Consider the following 23,092-nt stretch of genomic DNA (forward strand, 5'->3'; position numbering starts at 1 on the left):
AGATGGGCCGTCATTCTGATAATGGAGGAGTGGAGCTGGTGTTAGATGGGCTGTCATTCTGATAATGGAGCTGGTGTTAGATGGGCCGTCATTCTGATAATGGAGCTGGTGTTAGATGGGCCGTCATTCTGATAATGGAGGAGTGGAGCTGGTGTTAGATGGGCCGTCATTCTGATAATGGAGGAGTGGAGCTGGTGTTAGATGGGCCGTCATTCTGATAATGGAGCTGGTGTTAGATGGGCCGTCATTCTGATAATGGAGGAGTGGAGCTGGTGTTAGATGGGCCGTCATTCTGATAATGGAGGAGTGGAGCTGGTGTTAGATGGGCCGTCATTCTGATAATGGAGGAGTGGAGCTGGTGTTAGATGAGCTGTCATTCTGATAATGGAGCTGGTATTAGATGGGCCGTCATTCTGATAATGGAGCTGGTGTTAGATGGGCCGTCATTCTGATAATGGAGCTGGTGTTAGATGGGCCGTCATTCTGATAATGGAGCTGTGGAGCTGGTGTTAGATGGGCCGTCATTCTGATAATGGAGCTGTGGAGCTGGTGTTAGATGGGCCGTCATTCTGGATAATGGAGCTGGTGTTAGATGGGCCGTCATTCTGATAATGGAGCTGGTGTTAGATGGACCGTCATTCTGATAATGGAGCTGGTGTCAGATGGGTTGTCATTCTGATAATGGAGCTGGTATTAGATGGGCCGTCATTCTGATAATGGAGCTGGTGTTAGATGGGCCGTCATTCTGATAATGGAGGCCGAAAGCCTGAAACAGACTGGTTAATGGTTAAAGCCTGAAACAGACTGGTTAATGGTTAAAGCCTGAAACAGACTGGTTAAAGCCTGAAACAGACTGGTTAATGGTTAAAGCCTGAAACAGACTGGTTAAAGACCTGAAACAGACTGGTTAATGGTTAAAGCCTGAAACAGACTGGTTAATGGTTAAAGCCTGAAACAGACTGGTTAATGGTTAAAGCCTGAAACAGACTGGTTAATGGTTAAAGCCTGAAACAGACTGGTTAAAGGTTAAAGCCTGAAACAGACTGGTTAATGGTTAAAGCCTGAAACAGACTGGTTAATGATTAAAGCCTGAAACAGACTGGTTAATGGTTAAAGCCTGAAACAGACTGGTTAAAGGTTAAAGCCTGAAACAGACTGGTTAATGGTTAAAGCCTGAAACGGACTGGTTAAAGCCTGAAACAGACTGGTTAATGGTTAAAGCCTGAAACAGACTGGTTAAAGCCAGAAACAGACTGGTTAATGGTTAAAGCCTGAAACAGACTGGTTAAAGCCAGAAACAGACTGGTTAATGGTTAAAGCCTGAAACAGACTGGTTAATGGTTAAAGCCTGAAACAGACTGGTTAAAGGTTAAAGCCTGAAACAGACTGGTTAAAGCTTGAAACAGACTGGTTAATGGTTAAAGCCAGAAACAGACTGGTTAAAGCCTGAAACAGACTGGTTAATGGTTAAAGCCTGAAACAGACTGGTTAATGGTTAATGCCTGAAACAGACTGGTTAAAGGTTAAAGCCAGAAACAGACTGGTTAATGGTTAAAGCCTGAAACAGACTGGTTAATGGTTAAAGCCTGAAACAGACTGGTTAAAGGTTAAAGCCTGAAACAGACTGGTTAAAGCCTGAAACAGACTGGTTAATGGTTAAAGCCTGAAACAGACTGGTTAATGGTTAAAGCCTGAAACAGACTGGTTAATGGTTAAAGCCTGAAACAGACTGGTTAAAGCCTGAAACAGACTGGTTAATGGTTAAAGCCTGAAACAGACTGGTTAAAGGTTAAAGCCTGAAACAGACTGGTTAATGGTTAAAGCCAGAAACAGACTGGTTAATGGTTAAAGCCAGAAACAGACTGGTTAAAGCCTGAAACAGACTGGTTAATGGTTAAAGCCTGAAACAGACTGGTTAAAGGTTAAAGCCTGAAACAGACTGGTTAAAACCAGAAACAGACTGGTTAAAGCCTGAAACATACTAGTTAATGGTTAAAGCCAGAAACAGACTGGTTAATGGTTAAAGCCTGAAACAGACTGGTTAATGGTTAAAGCCTGAAACAGACTGGTTAATGGTTAAAGCCTGAAACAGACTGGTTAATGGTTAAAGCCTGAAACAGACTGGTTAAAGCCAGAAACAGACTGGTTAATGGTTAAAGCCTGAAACAGACTGGTTAAAGGTTAAAGCCTGAAACAGACTGGTTAATGGTTAAAGCCTGAAACAGACTGGTTAATGGTTAAAGCCTGAAACAGACTGGTTAAAGGTTAAAGCCTGAAACAGACTGGTTAAAGCCTGAAACAGACTGGTTAATGGTTAAAGCCTGAAACAGACTGGTTAATGGTTAAAGCCTGAAACAGACTGGTTAAAGCCACAACAGACTGGTTAATGGTTAAAGCCTGAAACAGACTGGTTAAAGCCTGAAACAGACTGGTTAATGGTTAAAGCCTGAAACAGACTGGTTAATGGTTAAAGCCTGAAACAGACTGGTTAATGGTTAAAGCCTGAAACAGACTGGTTAATGGTTAAAGCCTGAAACAGACTGGTTAAAGCCTGAAACAGACTGGTTAATGGTTAAAGCCTGAAACAGACTGGTTAAAGGTTAAAGCCTGAAACAGACTGGTTAATGGTTAAAGCCAGAAACAGACTGGTTAATGGTTAAAGCCAGAAACAGACTGGTTAAAGCCTGAAACAGACTGGTTAATGGTTAAAGCCTGAAACAGACTGGTTAAAGGTTAAAGCCTGAAACAGACTGGTTAAAACCAGAAACAGACTGGTTAAAGCCTGAAACAGACTGGTTAATGGTTAAAGCCAGAAACAGACTGGTTAATGGTTAAAGCCTGAAACAGACTGGTTAATGGTTAAAGCCTGAAACAGACTGGTTAATGGTTAAAGCCTGAAACAGACTGGTTAAAGCCAGAAACAGACTGGTTAATGGTTAAAGCCTGAAACAGACTGGTTAAAGGTTAAAGCCTGAAACAGACTGGTTAAAGCCTGAAACAGACTGGTTAATGGTTAAAGCCTGAAACAGACTGGTTAATGGTTAAAGCCTGAAACAGACTGGTTAAAGGATAAAGCCTGAAACAGACTGGTTAATGGTTAAAGCCTGAAACAGACTGGTTAAAGGTTAAAGCCTGAAACAGACTGGTTAAAGGATAAAGCCTGAAACAGACTGGTTAATGGTTAAAGCCTGAAACAGACTGGTTAAAGGATAAAGCCTGAAACAGACTGGTTAATGGTTAAAGCCTGAAACAGACTGGTTAATGGTTAAAGCCTGAAACAGACTGGTTAATGGTTAAAGCCTGAAACAGACTGGTTAATGGTTAAAGCCTGAAACAGACTGGTTAATGGTTAAAGCCTGAAACAGACTGGTTAAAGCCAGAAACAGACTGGTTAATGGTTAAAGCCTGAAACAGACTGGTTAAAGCCAGAAACAGACTGGTTAATGGTTAAAGCCTGAAACAGACTGGTTAATGGTTAAAGCCTGAAACGGACTGGTTAATGGTTAAAGCCTGAAACGGACTGGTTAATGGTTAAAGCCTGAAACAGACTGGTTAATGGTTAAAGCCTGAAACAGACTGGTTAAAGCCTGAAACAGACTGGTTAATGGTTAAAGCCTGAAACAGACTGGTTAAAGCCAGAAACAGACTGGTTAATGGTTAAAGCCTGAAACAGACTGGTTAATGGTTAAAGCCTGAAACGGACTGGTTAATGGTTAAAGCCTGAAACAGACTGGTTAATGGTTAAAGCCTGAAACAGACTGGTTAAAGCCTGAAACAGACTGGTTAATGGTTAAAGCCTGAAACAGACTGGTTAAAGCCAGAAACAGACTGGTTAATGGTTAAAGCCTGAAACAGACTGGTTAAAGCCTGAAACAGACTGGTTAATGGTTAAAGCCTGAAACAGACTGGTTAATGGTTAAAGCCTGAAACGGACTGGTTAATGGTTAAAGCCTGAAACAGACTGGTTAATGGTTAAAGCCTGAAACAGACTGGTTAATGGTTAAAGCCTGAAACAGACTGGTTAAAGGTTAAAGCCTGAAACGGACTGGTTAAAGCCAGAAACAGACTGGTTAAAGCCTGAAACAGACTGGTTAATGGTTAAAGCCTGAAACAGACTGGTTAATGGTTAAAGCCTGAAACAGACTGGTTAAAGGTTAAAGCCTGAAACAGACTGGTTAAAGCCTGAAACAGACTGGTTAATGGTTAAAGCCTGAAACAGACTGGTTAATGGTTAAAGCCTGAAACAGACTGGTTAATGGTTAAAGCCTGAAACAGACTGGTTAAAGCCTGAAACAGACTGGTTAATGGTTAAAGCCTGAAACAGACTGGTTAATGGTTAAAGCCTGAAACAGACTGGTTAAAGGTTAAAGCCAGAAACAGACTGGTTAAAGCCAGAAACAGACTGGTTAATGGTTAAAGCCTGAAACAGACTGGTTAATGGTTAAAGCCTGAAACAGACTGGTTAAAGGTTAAAGCCTGAAACAGACTGGTTAATGGTTAAAGCCAGAAACAGACTGGTTAATGGTTAAAGCCAGAAACAGACTGGTTAAAGCCTGAAACAGACTGGTTAATGGTTAAAGCCTGAAACAGACTGGTTAAAGGTTAAAGCCTGAAACAGACTGGTTAAAACCAGAAACAGACTGGTTAAAGCCTGAAACATACTAGTTAATGGTTAAAGCCAGAAACAGACTGGTTAATGGTTAAAGCCTGAAACAGACTGGTTAATGGTTAAAGCCTGAAACAGACTGGTTAATGGTTAAAGCCTGAAACAGACTGGTTAATGGTTAAAGCCTGAAACAGACTGGTTAAAGCCAGAAACAGACTGGTTAATGGTTAAAGCCTGAAACAGACTGGTTAAAGGTTAAAGCCTGAAACAGACTGGTTAATGGTTAAAGCCTGAAACAGACTGGTTAATGGTTAAAGCCTGAAACAGACTGGTTAAAGGTTAAAGCCTGAAACAGACTGGTTAAAGCCTGAAACAGACTGGTTAATGGTTAAAGCCTGAAACAGACTGGTTAATGGTTAAAGCCTGAAACAGACTGGTTAAAGCCACAACAGACTGGTTAATGGTTAAAGCCTGAAACAGACTGGTTAAAGCCTGAAACAGACTGGTTAATGGTTAAAGCCTGAAACAGACTGGTTAATGGTTAAAGCCTGAAACAGACTGGTTAATGGTTAAAGCCTGAAACAGACTAGTTAATGGTTAAAGCCTGAAACAGACTGGTTAAAGCCTGAAACAGACTGGTTAATGGTTAAAGCCTGAAACAGACTGGTTAATGGTTAAAGCCTGAAACAGACTGGTTAATGGTTAAAGCCTGAAACAGACTGGTTAATGGTTAAAGCCAGAAACAGACTGGTTAAAGCCTGAAACAGACTGGTTAATGGTTAAAGCCTGAAACAGACTGGTTAAAGGTTAAAGCCTGAAACAGACTGGTTAAAACCAGAAACAGACTGGTTAAAGCCTGAAACAGACTGGTTAATGGTTAAAGCCAGAAACAGACTGGTTAATGGTTAAAGCCTGAAACAGACTGGTTAATGGTTAAAGCCTGAAACAGACTGGTTAATGGTTAAAGCCTGAAACAGACTGGTTAATGGTTAAAGCCTGAAACAGACTGGTTAATGGTTAAAGCCTGAAACAGACTGGTTAATGGTTAAAGCCTGAAACAGACTGGTTAAAGCCTGAAACAGACTGGTTAAAGCCTGAAACAGACTGGTTAATGGTTAAAGCCTGAAACAGACTGGTTAATGGTTAAAGCCTGAAACAGACTGGTTAAAGCCTGAAACAGACTGGTTAATGGTTAAAGCCTGAAACAGACTGGTTAAAGGTTAAAGCCTGAAACAGACTGGTTAAAGCCTGAAACAGACTGGTTAATGGTTAAAGCCTGAAACAGACTGGTTAATGGTTAAAGCCTGAAACAGACTGGTTAAAGGATAAAGCCTGAAACAGACTGGTTAATGGTTAAAGCCTGAAACAGACTGGTTAAAGGTTAAAGCCTGAAACAGACTGGTTAAAGGATAAAGCCTGAAACAGACTGGTTAATGGTTAAAGCCTGAAACAGACTGGTTAAAGGATAAAGCCTGAAACAGACTGGTTAATGGTTAAAGCCTGAAACAGACTGGTTAATGGTTAAAGCCTGAAACGGACTGGTTAATGGTTAAAGCCTGAAACAGACTGGTTAATGGTTAAAGCCTGAAACAGACTGGTTAATGGTTAAAGCCTGAAACAGACTGGTTAAAGGTTAAAGCCTGAAACGGACTGGTTAAAGCCAGAAACAGACTGGTTAAAGCCTGAAACAGACTGATTAATGGTTAAAGCCTGAAACAGACTGGTTAATGGTTAAAGCCTGAAACAGACTGGTTAATGGTTAAAGCCTGAAACAGACTGGTTAATGGTTAAAGCCTGAAACAGACTGGTTAATGGTTAAAGCCTGAAACAGACTGGTTAAAGGTTAAAGCCTGAAACAGACTGGTTAATGGTTAAAGCCTGAAACAGACTGGTTAAAGCCTGAAACAGACTGGTTAATGGTTAAAGCCTGAAACAGACTGGTTAATGGTTAAAGCCAGAAACAGACTGGTTAATGGTTAAAGCCTGAAACAGACTGGTTAATGGTTAAAGCCTGAAACAGACTGGTTAAAGGTTAAAGCCTGAAACAGACTGGTTAATGGTTAAAGCCTGAAACAGACTGGTTAATGGTTAAAGCCTGAAACAGACTGGTTAATGGTTAAAGCCTGAAACAGACTGGTTAATGGTTAAAGCCTGAAACAGACTGGTTAAAGCCAGAAACAGACTGGTTAATGGTTAAAGCCAGAAACAGACTGGTTAATGGTTAAAGCCTGAAACAGACTGGTTAATGGTTAAAGCCTGAAACAGACTGGTTAATGGTTAAAGCCTGAAACAGACTGGTTAATGGTTAAAGCCTGAAACAGACTGGTTAATGGTTAAAGCCTGAAACAGACTGGTTAATGGTTAAAGCCTGAAACAGACTGGTTAAAGGTTAAAGCCTGAAACGGACTGGTTAAAGCCAGAAACAGACTGGTTAAAGCCTGAAACAGACTGGTTAAAGCCTGAAACAGACTGGTTAAAGCCAGAAACAGACTGGTTAATGGTTAAAGCCTGAAACAGACTGGTTAAAGCCTGAAACAGACTGGTTAAAGCCAGAAACAGACTGGTTAATGGTTAAAGCCTGAAACAGACTGGTTAATGGTTAAAGCCTGAAACAGACTGGTTAATGGTTAAAGCCTGAAACAGACTGGTTAATGGTTAAAGCCTGAAACAGACTGGTTAATGGTTAAAGCCAGAAACAGACTGGTTAATGGTTAAAGCCTGAAACAGACTGGTTAAAGGTTAAAGCCTGAAACAGACTGGTTAATGGTTAAAGCCTGAAACAGACTGGTTAATGGTTAAAGCCTGAAACAGACTGGTTAAAGGTTAAAGCCTGAAACAGACTGGTTAAAGCCTGAAACAGACTGGTTAATGGTTAAAGCCTGAAACAGACTGGTTAATGGTTAAAGCCTGAAACAGACTGGTTAAAGCCACAACAGACTGGTTAATGGTTAAAGCCTGAAACAGACTGGTTAAAGCCTGAAACAGACTGGTTAATGGTTAAAGCCTGAAACAGACTGGTTAATGGTTAAAGCCTGAAACAGACTGGTTAATGGTTAAAGCCTGAAACAGACTGGTTAATGGTTAAAGCCTGAAACAGACTGGTTAATGGTTAAAGCCTGAAACAGACTGGTTAATGGTTAAAGCCTGAAACAGACTGGTTAATGGTTAAAGCCTGAAACAGACTGGTTAATGGTTAAAGCCTGAAACAGACTGGTTAATGGTTAAAGCCTGAAACAGACTGGTTAATGGTTAAAGCCTGAAACAGACTGGTTAAAGCCTGAAACAGACTGGTTAATGGTTAATGCCTGAAACAGACTGGTTAATGGTTAAAGCCTGAAACAGACTGGTTAATGGTTAAAGCCTGAAACAGACTGGTTAATGGTTAAAGCCTGAAACAGACTGGTTAAAGGTTAAAGCCTGAAACAGACTGGTTAAAGCCTGAAACAGACTGGTTAATGGTTAAAGCCTGAAACAGACTGGTTAATGGTTAAAGCCTGAAACAGACTGGTTAATGGTTAAAGCCTGAAACAGACTGGTTAATGGTTAAAGCCTGAAACAGACTGGTTAATGGTTAATGCCTGAAACAGACTGGTTAATGGTTAAAGCCTGAAACAGACTGGTTAAAGGTTAAAGCCTGAAACAGACTGGTTAATGGTTAAAGCCTGAAACAGACTGGTTAATGGTTAATGCCTGAAACAGACTGGTTAAAGCCTGAAACAGACTGGTTAATGGTTAAAGCCTGAAACAGACTGGTTAATGGTTAAAGCCTGAAACAGACTGGTTAATGGTTAAAGCCTGAAACAGACTGGTTAATGGTTAAAGCCTGAAACAGACTGGTTAATGGTTAAAGCCTGAAACAGACTGGTTAATGGTTAAAGCCTGAAACAGACTGGTTAATGGTTAAAGCCTGAAACAGACTGGTTAATGGTTAAAGCCTGAAACAGACTGGTTAATGGTTAATGCCTGAAACAGACTGGTTAAAGCCTGAAACAGACTGGTTAATGGTTAAAGCCTGAAACAGACTGGTTAATGGTTAAAGCCTGAAACAGACTGGTTAATGGTTAAAGCCTGAAACAGACTGGTTAAAGCCTGAAACAGACTGGTTAATGGTTAAAGCCTGAAACAGACTGGTTAATGGTTAAAGCCTGAAACAGACTGGTTAAAGCCTGAAACAGACTGGTTAATGGTTAAAGCCTGAAACAGACTGGTTAATGGTTAAAGCCTGAAACAGACTGGTTAAAGCCTGAAACAGACTGGTTAATGGTTAAAGCCACAACAGACTGGTTAAAGCCAGAAACAGACTGGTTAATGGTTAAAGCCAGAAACAGACTGGTTAAAGCCTGAAACAGACTGGTTAATGGTTAAAGCCTGAAACAGACTGGTTAAAGGTTAAAGCCTGAAACAGACTGGTTAAAGGTTAAAGCCTGAAACAGACTGGTTAAAGGTTAAAGCCTGAAACAGACTGGTTAATGGTTAAAGCCTGAAACAGACTGGTTAATGGTTAAAGCCTGAAACAGACTGGTTAAAGCCACAACAGACTGGTTAAAGTCAGAAACAGGACCAGAACTCCTACTGACACTGATCCTGGACCTGAACCCCTATTGATATAGTGCTATTGGACAATTACTGGACCAGAACTCCTACTGACACACTGATCCTGGACCAGAACTGGACCAGAACTCCTTCTGACACTGATCCTGGACCAGAACTGGAACAGAACTCCTACTGACACTGATCCTGGACCAGAACTGGACCAGAACTGGACCAGAACTCCTACTGACACTGATCCTGGACCAGAACTGGACCAGAACTACTACTGACACTGATCCTGGACCAGAACTGGCCCAGAACTCCTACTGACACACTGATCTTGGACCAGAACTCCTGTTGACACAGTGATCATTGACCAGTACTCTTACTGATACTGTGTGTGTGTGAAAATGCCTGTGATTCCAAGGGTCATTATGGTGACCCATTCTATCTTATCCAGTTTAATCATTTACCAAGATTTCCACCGGTCCCCCATTCACCACAGACATGTAGCTGAGAGAGACGGAGGGAGGTGGAAGGGAGGGAGGCGGGGAGGGAGGGAGAGGGAGGGAGGGAGGGAGAGAGGAAGAGAGAGAGAGAGAGAGAGAGAGAGAGAGAGAGAGAGAGAGAGAGAGAGAGAGAGAGAGAGAGAGAGAGAGAGAGAGAGAGAGAGGGAGGGAGGGAGGGAGGGAGGGAGATGCATGGCGTTTTGTGGGCGAACGGCACAATGCTGAGGCCCATTGTCGTGCCATTCATCCGCCGCCATCACCTCATGTTTCAGCATGATAATACATGGCCCCATATCGCAAGGATCTGTACGTGTTACGACAACGTGTTCCAGTTCCAGACAATATCCTATCAACTTCACACAGCCATTAAAGAGGAGTGGGACAACATTCCACAGGCCACAATAAACAGCCTGATCAACTCAGGGGGAAAATGACTGGTAGGAGGGCGGAGGTCAGTAATCCAGAGTCCGTAAGGTACAGAACACTTCCCTCCAGAACGGCTGGTCACCTGCTGCCTTTTTCCCAGTGATTGTATAAGTGTGCCCTTTAGTTCACCATTGGGCCGTCGGTTTTGGAATTGTTAGGTAGTGTCAGTGTCAAGAGGTAAAGACAGTGTCAACATTATCTAGAGGTACAGAATAGTCGGCAGGCTCAGGGTCCGGGCAGGCAGGGGTCAGTAATCCAGGGTAGTGTCAAGAGGTACAGAATAGTCGGCAGGCTCAGCGTCAGGGCAGGCAGAATGGTCGAAAACCAGGAGAACTAGAAAACGGGAACTAACAAAACAAGACAAACTGGCAACAGACAAACAGAGATACACCGGATATAAAACAAACAGAGAACACAGGTATAAATACACCGGGTATAAAACAAACAGAGAACACAGGTATAAATACACCGGGGATAAAACAAACAGAGAACACAGGTATAAATACACCGGGGATAAAACAAACAGAGAACACAGGTATAAATACACCGGGGATAAAACAAACAGAGAACACAGGTATAAATACACCGGGATAAAACAAACAGAGAACACAGGTATAAATACACCGGGGATAAAACAAACAGAGAACACAGGTATAAATACACCGGGGATAAAACAAACAGAGAACACAGGTATAAATACACCGGGGATAAAACAAACAGAGAACACAGGTATAAATACACCGGGGATAAAACAAACAGAGAACACAGGTATAAATACAACGGGGATAAAACAAACAGAGAACACAGGTATAAATACAACGGGGATAAAACCAACAGAGAACACAGGTATAAATACACCGGGGATAAAACAAACAGAGAACACAGGTATAAATACACCGGGGATAAAACAAACAGAGAACACAGGTATAAATACACCGGGGATAAAACAAACAGAGAACACAGGTATAAATACAACCGGGATAAAACAAACAGAGAACACAGGTATAAATACAACGGGGATAAAACAAACAGAGAACACAGGTATAAATACACCGGGGATAAAACAAACAGAGAACACAGGTATAAATACAACGGGGATAAAACAAACAGAGAACACAGGTATAAATACACCGGGGATAAAACAAACAGAGAACACAGGTATAAATACACCGGGGATAATGGGGAAGATGGGCGACACCTGGATGGGGATGGAGACAAGCACAAAGACAGGTGAAACGGATCAGGGTGTGACACAAACAAAGGATCCAAATTCTGTTTGAAATGCTGGTGAGTGGCTGGTGAGTGGCTCCAATCTAATATTCAACAGTTTTTTTCGGGTTGCAGGTAATAATTCAAGAAATGTTCTGAGCAAATAATTTAAGAAATAACAACAACAAAATAATACAAGGTAAAGCAAGATGGCACAGACAGACATGACAGCTCTTTTCCTCGCTCCTACACAACTTGGCAGTATTTAGTTATTTCTTACATTATTAGCCCAGAAGGTTTTTTTTGTGATATTACGTACAATCAGGAATACGACTTTCCCGAATTTAATCTTTTGTTCATACCCCCCCGGGCAATTTAACGTATTCCAAGACGCTGCCGTCAGAGAAGAGGTATTCTGAGTTGACTTCTAGTCTGACTCAGGAGGCGGGCACACCGTTCTGAGTATATTACTCACTAACGTTCAGTTGCTGGACAATACAGTAGACGAGCTCAGGGCGAGGATCTCCTTCCAGAGAGAGATCAAGGACTGTAATATCCTCTGTTTCAGGGAATCATGGCTCTCTCCGGATATACTGTCCCTATCCATACAGCCAGCTGGGTTCTCAGTTCATCAGTTCATCGGACAGACAGGAATAAAGAACTCTCCAGGAAGAAGAAAGGCGAGGGTGTATGTTTCATGATTAATAACTCATGATGTGATTGTGATAACATACAGAAACTCAAATCCTTTTGTTCACCTGACCTAGAATACCTCACAATCAAATGCCGAACGTATTACCTCCCAAGAGAATTCTCTTCAGTTATTGTCACAGCCGTGTATATTCCCCTTCAAGCCGATACCACAATGGCCCTCAAGGAACTACAATGGACTTTATGCGAACTGGAAACCACATATCCTGAGGCTATATGAGGAAAATGCGACTGAAGTTCTATCAACACATGATAGACTGCGGACTCGTAAAATATATATTTTTTAAGCATTTTGCTACACCACAATAACATCTGCTAAACACGTGTATGTGACCAAATAAAATGACATCTGATTTGAAGACGGCTGTGTTATTTTTCTGAGCTGATGTTCCACTTCCACCATATTGCTTTCATCTGTCCTCCTTCTTCTTCTTTACATTTCTATTGGTGGATCGCAACCAACTGAAAGGTGGATACACCGCCACCTACTGTACTGGAGTGTGAGGCTGGTCACAGCCCCCTATTCATCTGTATTCTCTATCACCTACTGTACTGGAGTGTACGGCTGGTCACGGCCCCCTGTTCATCTGTATTCTCTATCTATCACCTACTGTACTGGAGTGTAAAGCTGGTCACGGCCCCCTGTTAATCTGTATTCTCTATCACCTACTGTACTGGAGTGTGAGGCTGGTCACGACCCCCTGTTCATCTGTATTCTCTATCTATCACCTACTGTACTGAAGTGTGAGGCTGGTCACGATCCCCTGTTCATCTATATTCTCTATCACCTACTGTACTGGAGTGTGAGGCTGGTCACAGCCACTGTTCATCTGTATTCTCTATCATCTACACCTAATATGTCTGGTCAAAACCCTATTCCCTATATAAACTACAATATGTCTGGTCAGAACCCTATTCCCTATATAGACTACAATATGTCTGGTCAGAACCCTATTCCCTATATAGACTACAATATGTCTGGTCAGAACCCTATTCCCTATATAGACTACAATATGTCTAGTCAAAACCCTATTCCCTATATAGACTACAATATGTCTAGTCAAAACCCTATTCCCTATATAGACTACAATATGTCTGGTCAGAACCCTATTCCCTATATAGACTACAATATGTCTGGTCAGAACCCTATTCCCTATATAGACTACAATATGTCTAGTCAAAACCCTATTCCCTATATAGACTACAATATGTCTGGTCAGAACCCTATTCCCTATATAGACTACAATATGTCTAGTCAGAACCCTATTCCCTATATAGACTACAATATGTCTAGTCAGAACCCTATTCCCTATATAGACTACAATATGTCTAGTCAAAACCCTATTCCCTATATAGACTACAATACCTTGCCTGAGGTAGAGTACCTTATGATAAGCTGTAGACCACACCATCTACCAAGAGAGTTCTCATCTCTATTATTCGTAGCCGTCTATTTACCACCACAGAATGAAACTGGCACTAAGACCGCTCTCAACCAACTCTATAAGGCCATAAGCAAAGCTGAAAATGTCCAGAAGTGGCTCTCCTTGTGGCCGGGGACTTTAATGCAGGCAAATTTAACCCAGTTTCACCACATTTTTACCAGCTTGTCACATGTGCAACCAGAGGACAAAAAAACACTAGACCACCTTTACTCCACATACAGAGACGCGTACAAAGCTCTCCCTCGCCCTCCATTTGGCAAATCTGACCATCATTTTATCCTGCTGATTCCTGATTACAACCTAAAGCAGGAAGTACCAGTGACTTGCTCAAAACGGAAGTGGTCAGATGACGAGGAGGCAACAATACAGGACTGTTTTGCACAGACTGGAATATGTTCCGGGATCCTTCCGATGGCATTGAGGAGTACACCACCTCAGTCATCGGCTTCATCAATAAGTGCATTGACGACGTCGTCTGCACAGTGACTGTACGTACATAACCCAACCAGAAACCATGGATTACAGGAAACATCCACACTGAGCTAAAGGCAGCCGCGAGCTGCCGAGTGATGCGAACCTACCAGATGAGTTAAATACCTTCTATGCTCACTTCAAGGCAAGCAACACTGAAGCATGCATGAGAGCGCGAGCTGTTCTGGATGACTGTGTGACAGTGGTCTCAGTAGCCGATATGAGCCAGACCTAAAAACAGGTCAGCATTCACAAGGCCGCAGGGCCAGACGGATTACCAGGACGTGTACTCAAAGCATGTGTGGACCAACTGGCAAGTGTCTTTTCACTGACATTTCCAACATCTCCCTGGCTGAGTCTGCATGTTGCAAGCAGACCACCATGTCCCTGTGCCCAAGAACACTAAGGAAACGAAGGTAACCTGCCTATATGATTACCGCCCGTAGCACTCACGTGGGAAGCCATGAAGTGCTTTGAATGGCTGGTCTCCGACGAGGGTCAGGGCTGGTCTTGGCTCACATCAACAGCCTCCTCCCGGACACCCGAGACCCACTCCAATTCACATACCGCCCCAACAGATCCACAGATGACGCAATCTCAATCGCACTTCACACTGCCCTTTCCCACCTGGACAAAAGGAACACCTATGTGAGAATGCTGTTCATTGACTCAACACCATAGTGCCCACGAAGCTAATCACTAAGCTAAGGACTCTGGAACTAAACACCTCCCTCTGCAACTAGATCCTGGACTTCCTGACAGGCCGCCTCCAGGTGGTGAGGGTAGGCAACAACATGTCTGCCACACTGATCCTCAACACTGGGGCCCCTCAGGGGTGTGTACTTAGTCCCCTCCTGTACTCCCTGTCCACCCATGACTGCCTGGACAAACATGACTCCAACACCATCATTAAGTTTGCTGACGACACAACAGTGGTAGGCCTGATCACCGACAACGATGACACAGCCTATATGGAGGAGATCCGAGATCTGGCAGTGTGGTGCCAGGACAACAACCTCAATGTGAGCAAGACAAAGGAGCTGATCGTGGACTACAGGAAAAGGTGGGCCGAACAGGCCCCCATTAACATAGACGGGGCTGTAATGGAGCGGGTTAAGAGTTTCAAGCTCCTTGGTGTCCACATCACCAACAAACTAACATGGTCCAAACACACCAAGACAGTCATGAAGAGGGCACAACAACACCTTTTATCCCTCAGGAGACTGAAAAGGTTTGGCATGGGTCCCCAGATCCTCAAAAAGTTCTAAAGCTGCACCATCGAGAGCATCCTGACTGGTTGCATCACCACCTGGTATGGCAACTGCTCGGCATCTGACCGTAAGGCGCTACAGAGGGTAGTGTGAACGGCCCAGTACATCACTGGGACCAAGCTTCCTGACATCCAGGACCTATATAATAGGCGGTGTCAGAGGAAGGCCCATAAAATTGTCAGAGACTCCAGTCGCCCAAGTTATAGACTGTTTTCTCTGCTACCGCATGGCAAGCGGCTCCCGGAGCGCCAAGTCTAGGACCGAAAGGCTCCTTAACAGCTTCTACCCCCAAAGCCATAAACCTGCTGAACAATTAACCAAATGGCCACCCCTCCCTCTATTTGTTTTGTACACTGCTACTGACTTCACTCCTACCTACATGTACAAATGACCTCTAACCTGTATCCCCGCACACTGACTCAGTACCGGTACCTCATGTATATAACCTCGTAATTGTTACTTTAGTTTATTTGTGAAAATATTTTCTTAACTATTCTTGAACTGCATTGTTGGTTAAGGGCTTGTAAAGTAAGCATTTCACGGTCAGTTCTATACTTGGGTTGTATTCGACGCATGTGACAAATAAAGTTTGATTTGAATTGATTAATACACCCCCTGGTGTGTTGTGATGTCATCAGGAGAGTTTATATTGGAACCCTCAATGGTTCTAAACACCTGCTGTGAGGTTACTGCCTCCTGTGTGTGTGTGTGTGTGTGTGTGTGTGTGTGTGTGTGTGTGTGTGTGTGTGTGTGTGTGTGTGTGTGTGTGTGTGTGTGTGTGTGTGTGTGTGTGTGTGTGTGTGTGTGTGTGTGTGTGTGTGTGTGTGCGTGCGTGCGTGCGTGCGTGCGTGCGTGTGTGTGTCATGTTGTTTTTTTAATGAGTGAAGATGAGAATGATGCAGCAAGGGATTCATTACAGAGAGAGAGAGAGAGAGAGAGAGAGAGACGGAGAGGAGGGGGAGAGAGAGAGAGACAGAGAGAGAGAGAGGGGAGGGAGGGGTAGAGAGAGACTGAGAGAGAGAGAGGGAGGGAGGGAGGGGGGAAGAGAGAGAGACTGAGAGAGAGAGAGAGAGAGAGGGAGAGGGAGGGAGGGAGGGAGGGAGGGAGGGAGGGAGGGAGGGAGGGAGGGAGGGAGGGAGGGAGGGAGGGAGGGAGACAGAGAGAGAAACTGAGAGAGAGAGAGAGAGAGGAGGGAGGGAGGGAGGGAGGGAGGGAGGGAGGGAGGGAGGGAGGGAGGGAGGGAGGGAGGGAGGGAGAGAGACAGAGAGAGAGAGAGAGAGAGAGAGAGGGAGGGAGGAACATGAATTGTATCATTGATTGGTTGCCTGGTGAATTGTGGGTTTGTTGTGGGCTGAGGGGGGAAGAAGGAGTGTGGGAGAGGGAGGGGGAGGGAGAGGAGGGGGAGGAGGAGGAAGAGGGAGAGAGAGGGAGATAATGAATGCATGCAAATGTCCCAGTGTGTCTGCAGTGACAGAGGAGTTTCTCAGAGTATCTCTCAGCTCTTAGGTCAGAAACACTGACACCATTTAGTCATGTAGCAAAGACTCTTACCCTCTCCAGGAAGTACTTTCAGATACTATTACGCCCTAGCTACAGATCTAGAATCAGATACTATTACCCCCTAGCTACAGATCTAGAATCAGATACTATTACCCCCTAGCTACAGATCTAGAATCAGATACTATTACCCCCTAGCTACAGATCTAGGATCAGATACTATTACCCCCTAGCTACAGATCTAGAATCAGATACTATTACCCCCTAGCTACAGATCTAGAATCAGATACTATTACCCCCTAGCTACAGATCTAGGATCAGATACTATTACCCCCTAGCTACAGATCTAGGATCAGATACTATTACCCCCTAGCTACAGATCTAGGATCAGATACTATTACCCCTAGCTACAGATCTAGGATCAGATACTATTACCCCCTAGCTACAGATCTAGGATCAGATACTATTACCCCCTAGCTACAGATCTAGAATCAGATACTATTACCCCCTAGCTACAGATCTAGGATCAGATACTATTACCCCTAGCTACAGATCTAGGATCAGATACTATTACCCCTAGCTACAGATCTAGGATCAGATACTATTACCCCCTAGCTACAGATCTAGAATCAGATACTATTACCCCCTAGCTACAGATCTAGGAGATCTAGGATCTAGGATCAGATACTATTACCCCCTAGCTACAGATCTAGGATCAGATACTATTACCCCCTAGCTACAGATCTAGGATCAGATACTATTACCCCTAGCTACAGATCTAGGATCAGATACTATTACCCCCTAGCTACAGATCTAGGATCAGATACTATTACCCCCTAGCTACAGATCTAGGATCAGATACTATTACCCCCTAGCTACAGATCTAGGATCAGATACTATTACCCCCTAGCTACAGATCTAGGATCAGATACTATTACCCCCTAGCTACAGATCTAGAATCAGATACTATTACCCCCTAGCTACAGATCTAGGATCAGATACTATTACCCCCTAGCTACAGATCTAGGATCAGATACTATTACCCCTAGCTACAGATCTAGGATCAGATACTATTACCCCCTAGCTACAGATCTAGGATCAGATACTATTACCCCCTAGCTACAGATCTAGGATCAGATACTATTACCCCCTAGCTACAGATCTAGGATCAGATACTATTACCCCCTAGCTACAGATCTAGGATCAGATACTATTACCCCCTAGCTACAGATCTAGGATCAGATACTATTACCCCCTAGCTACAGATCTAGGATCAGATACTATTACCCCCTAGGTACAGATCTAGGATCAGATACTATTACCCCCTAGCTACAGATCTAGGATCAGATACTATTACCCCCTAGCTACAGATCTAGGATCAGATACTATTACCCCCTAGCTACAGATCTAGGATCAGATACTATTACCCCCTAGCTACAGATCTAGGATCAGATACTATTACCCCCTAGCTACAGATCTAGAATCAGATACTATTACCCCCTAGCTACAGATCTAGAATCAGATACTATTACCCCCTAGGGTTAGCAGATGTTATTGGTCACATGGTTAGCAGATGTTAATGGTCACATGGTTAGCAGATGTTATTGGTCACACGGTTAGCAGATGTTATTGGTCACATGGTTAGCAGATGTTATTGGTCACATGGTTAGCAGATGTTATTGGTCACATGGTAAGCAGATGTTATTGGTCACATGGTTAGCAGATGTTATTGGTCACATGGTTAGCTGATGTTATTGGTCACATGGTTAGCAGATGTTATTGGTCACATGGTTAGCAGATGTTAATGGTCACATGGTTAGCAGATGTTAATGGTCACATGGTTAGCAGATGTTAATGGTCACATGGTTAGCAGATGTTATTGGTCACATGGTTAGCATATGTTATTGGTCACATGGTTAGCAGATGTTATTGGTCACATGGTTAGCAGATGTTATTGGCCACATGGTTAGCAGATGTTATTGGTCACATGGTTAGCAGATGTTATTGGTCACGTATACATGGTTAGCAGATGTTATTGGTCACATGGTTAGCAGATGTTATTGGTCACATGGTTTGCAGATGTTATTGGTCACATGGTTAGCAGATGTTAACGGTCACATGGTTAGCAGATGTTATTGGTCACATGGTTAGCAGATGTTATTGGTCACATGGTTAGCTGATGTTATTGGTCACATGGTTAGCAGATGTTATTGGTCACGTATACATGGTTAGCAGATGTTAATGGTCACATGGTTTGCAGATGTTATTGGTCACATGGTTAGCAGATGTTAACGGTCACATGGTTAGCAGATGTTATTGGTCACATGGTTAGCAGATGTTATTGGTCACATGGTTAGCTGATGTTATTGGTCACATGGTTAGCAGATGTTATTGGTCACATGGTTAGCAGATGTTAATGGTCACATGGTTAGCAGATGTTATTGGTCACATGGTTAGCAGATGTTATTGGTCACATGGTTTGCAGATGTTATTGGTCACATGGTTAGCATATGTTAATGGTCACATGGTTAGCAGATGTTATTGGTCACATGGTTAGCAAATGTTATTGGTCACATGGTTAGCAGATGTTATTGGTCACATGGTTAGCAAATGTTATTGGTCACATGGTTAGCAGATGTTATTGGTCACATGGTTAGCAGATGTTATTGCGAGTGAAGTGAAATGTTTGTGCTTCTAGTTCCCGACAGTGCAGTAATATCTAACAAGTAATCTATCAATTTCACAACAACTACTTTATACACACAAGTGTAAAGGAATGAATATGATGAAAGATGGCCGAGCAGCATAGGCAAGATGCAGTAGATGGTATAAAATACAGTATATACATATGATGAGTAATACAAGATATGTAAACATTATTAAAGTGACTAATGTTCCATTTATTAAGGTGGCCAATGATTTCAAGTCAGTATGTGTTGGTAGCAGCCTCTCTGTATCAGTGGTGGTTGTTTAACAGAGAGATTGAGTCAGTATGTTGGCAGCAGCCTCTCTGTGTCAGTGGTGGTTGTTTAACAGAGAGATTGAGTCAGTATGTTGGCAGCAGCCTCTCTGTGTCAGTGGTGGTTGTTTAACAGAGAGATTGAGTCAGTATGTTGGCAGCAGCCTCTCTGTGTCAGTGGTGGTTGTTTAACAGAGAGATTGAGTCAGTATGTTGGTAGCAGCCTAGCAGTGGTGGTTGTTTAACAGAGAGATTGAGTCAGTATGTTGGTAGCTGTGTCAGTGGTGGTTGTTTAACAGAGAGATTGAGTCAGTATGTTGGTAGCAGCCTCTCTGTGTCAGTGGTGGTTGTTTAACAGAGAGATTGAGTCAGTATGTTGGTAGCAGCCTCTCTGTGTCAGTGGTGGTTGTTTAACAGAGAGATTGAGTCAGTATGTTGGCTCTCTGTGTCAGTGGTGGTTGTTTAACAGAGAGATTGAGTCAGTATGTTGGTAGCAGCCTCTCTGTGTCAGTGGTGGTTGTTTAACAGAGAGATTGAGTCAGTATGTTGGCTCTCTGTGTCAGTGGTGGTTGTTTAACAGAGAGATTGAGTCAGTATGTTGGATTGAGCAGCCTCTCTGTGTCAGTGGTGGTTGTTTAACAGTTGAGTCAGTATGTTGGCAGCAGCCTCTCTTAGTGGTGGTTGTTTAACAGAGAGATTGAGTCAGTATGTTGGCAGCAGCCTCTCTGTGTCAGTGGTGGTTGTTTAACAGAGAGATTGAGTCAGTATGTTGGCAGTCTCTGTGTCAGTGGTGGTTGTTTAACAGAGAGATTGAGTCAGTATGTTGGTAGCAGCCTCTCTGTGTCAGTGGTGGTTGTTTAACAGAGAGATTGAGTCAGCCACAGTGGTGGTTGTTTAACAGAGAGATTGAGTCAGTATGTTGTTTAACAGTTGAGTGTGTCAGTGGTGGTTGTTTAACAGAGATTGAGTCAGTATGTTTGGTGGTTGTTTAACAGAGAGATTGAAGTATGTTGGCAGCAGTGTCAGTGGTGGTTGTTTAACAGAGAGATTGAGTCAGTATGTTGGTAGCAGCCTCTCTGTGTCAGTGGTGGTTGTTTAACCAGTGTGTTGGCAGCAGCCACTCTGTGTCAGTGGTGGTTGTTTAACAGCGTGTCAGTGGTGGTTGTTTAACAGAGAGATTGCAGTATGTTGGCAGCAGCCTCTCTGTGTCAGTGGTGGTTGTTTAACAGAGAGATTGAGTCAGTATGTTGGCAGCAGCCTCTCTGTGTCAGTGGTGGTTGTTTAACAGAGAGATTGAGTCAGTATGTTGGCATGTGTCAGTGGTGGTTGTTTAACAGAGAGATTGAGTCAGTATGTTGGCAGCAGCCAGCGTTAGTGATGGCTGTTTAACAGGCTCTCAGTCTCTCGGTCCCAGCGTGATGTCCCTTGATGATAGCGGGGTGAACAAGCAGTGGCTCGGTTTTGATGTCCTTGACTGGCCTTACTGTTACATCGGGTGGTGTAGGTGTCCTGGAGGGCAGGTAGTTTGCCCCTGGTGATGCGTTGTGCAGACCGCACCACCCTCTGGAGAGCCCTGTGGTTGTGGACGGTGCAGTTTCCATACCAGGCGGTGATACAGCCCGACAGAATGCTGTCAATTGTGCATCTGTAAAAGTTTGTGAGGGTTTTAGGTGACAAGCCAAATTTTCTTCAGCCTCCTGAGGCTGTTGCGCCTTCTTCACCACCCTGTCTGTGTGGGTGGACCATTTCAGTTTGTCTGTGAAGTGTACCCCGAGGATCTTAAAACTTACCACCTTCTCCACTGCTGTCCCATCGATGTGGATAGGGGGGTGCTCCCTCTGCTGTTCCCTGAAGTCCACGATCATCTCCTTTGTTTTGTTGACGTTGAGTGAGAGGTTGATTTCCTGACACCACACTCCGAGGGCCCTCACCTCCTCCCTGTAGGCCGTCTCGTCGTTGTTGGTGATCAAGCCTACCACTGTAGTGTCGTCTGCAAACTTGATGATTGAGTTGGAGGCGTGCATGGTCACGCAGTCATGGTTAACAGGGAGTACAGGAGGGGTCTGAGAATGCACCCTTGTGGGGCCCTAGTGTTGAGGATCGGTGGGGTGGAGATTTTGTTACCTACCCTCACCACCTGGGGGGCGGCCAATCAGAAAGTCCAGAACCCAGATGCACATGGCGGGGTTGAGACCCAGGGCCTCCAGCTTAATGAGGGAGGGCACTAAGGTGTTGAATGCTAAGCTATAGTCAATGAACAGCATTATTACATAGGTATTCCTCTTGTCCAGATGGGTTAGGGCAGTGTGGTTGCGATTGCATCGTCTGTGGACCTATTGGGGCGGTAAGCAAACTGAAGTGGGTCAAGGGTGTCAGGTAAAGTGGAGGTGATATGATCCTTGACGAGTCTCTCAAAGCACTTCATGATGACAGAAGTGAGTGCTACGGGGCGGTAGTCATTTCGTTCAGATACCTTTGCAGCTTCACCCACACACTGGGTTCTAGAACACCGCTGGGTGCTAGAGTCTGTTCTTTCCAACTGCCATTCAATTCTAGAATGTGGAAAGGGTTCTTGATTGTACTTCTCTGTATTACACCCCAATTCAATTCAAATCTGGACCTGGAAGTTCCACTACTGTATGTTCATTCTTCCCCTCTAATCAGGGCCTGATTTAGACCTGGGACACCAGTCATTCTTCCCATCTAATCAGGGCCTGAGTTAGACCTGGGTCACCAGTCATTGTCCACCGCTAATCAGGGCCTGATTTAGACCTGGAACACCAGGAGGGTGATTCCCCTCTAATCAGGGCCTGATTTAGACCTGGAACACCAGGAGGGTGATTCTCCTCTAATCAGGGCCTGATTTAGACCTGGGACACCAGGAGGGTGATTCCCCTCTAATCAGGGCCTGATTTAGACCTTGGTCAGCAGTTATTCTTCCCTCTAATCAGGGCCTGGTTTAGACCTGGGACACCAGGTGGGTGATTCCCCTCTAATCAGGGCCTGATTTAGACCTGGAACACCAGTCATTCTTCCCCTCTAATCAGGGCCTGGTTTAGACCTGGGACACCAGGTGGGCGATTCCCCTCTAATCAGGGCCTGATATAGACCTGGGACACCAGGTGGGTGATTCCCCTCTAATCAGGGCCTGATATAGACCTGGGACACCAGGTGTGTGATTCCCCTCTAATCAGGGCCTGATATAGACCTGGGACACCAGGTGGGTGATTCCCCTCTAATCAGGGCCTGATATAGACCTGGGACACCAGGTGGGTGATTCCCCTCTAATCAGGGCCTGATTTAGACCTGGAACACCAGTCATTCTTCCCCTCTAATCAGGGCCTGGTTTAGACCTGGGACACCAGGTGGGCGATTCCCCTCTAATCAGGGCCTGATATAGACCTGGGACACCAGGTGGGTGATTCCCCTCTAATCAGGGCCTGATATAGACCTGGGAC

General features: G+C 44.0%; 1 protein-coding gene across 1 annotated transcript in view; it reads left to right on the forward strand.

The window, feature by feature from the left end:
* Positions 1–23,092, forward strand: part of LOC135507267 (2-hydroxyacylsphingosine 1-beta-galactosyltransferase-like) — a 147,062-nt gene that overhangs the window by 112,123 nt on the left and 11,847 nt on the right. The window lies entirely within an intron of this gene.

Source organism: Oncorhynchus masou, chromosome 20, assembly GCF_036934945.1.
Source record: "Oncorhynchus masou masou isolate Uvic2021 chromosome 20, UVic_Omas_1.1, whole genome shotgun sequence".
Classification (NCBI taxonomy): Eukaryota; Metazoa; Chordata; class Actinopteri; order Salmoniformes; family Salmonidae; genus Oncorhynchus; species Oncorhynchus masou.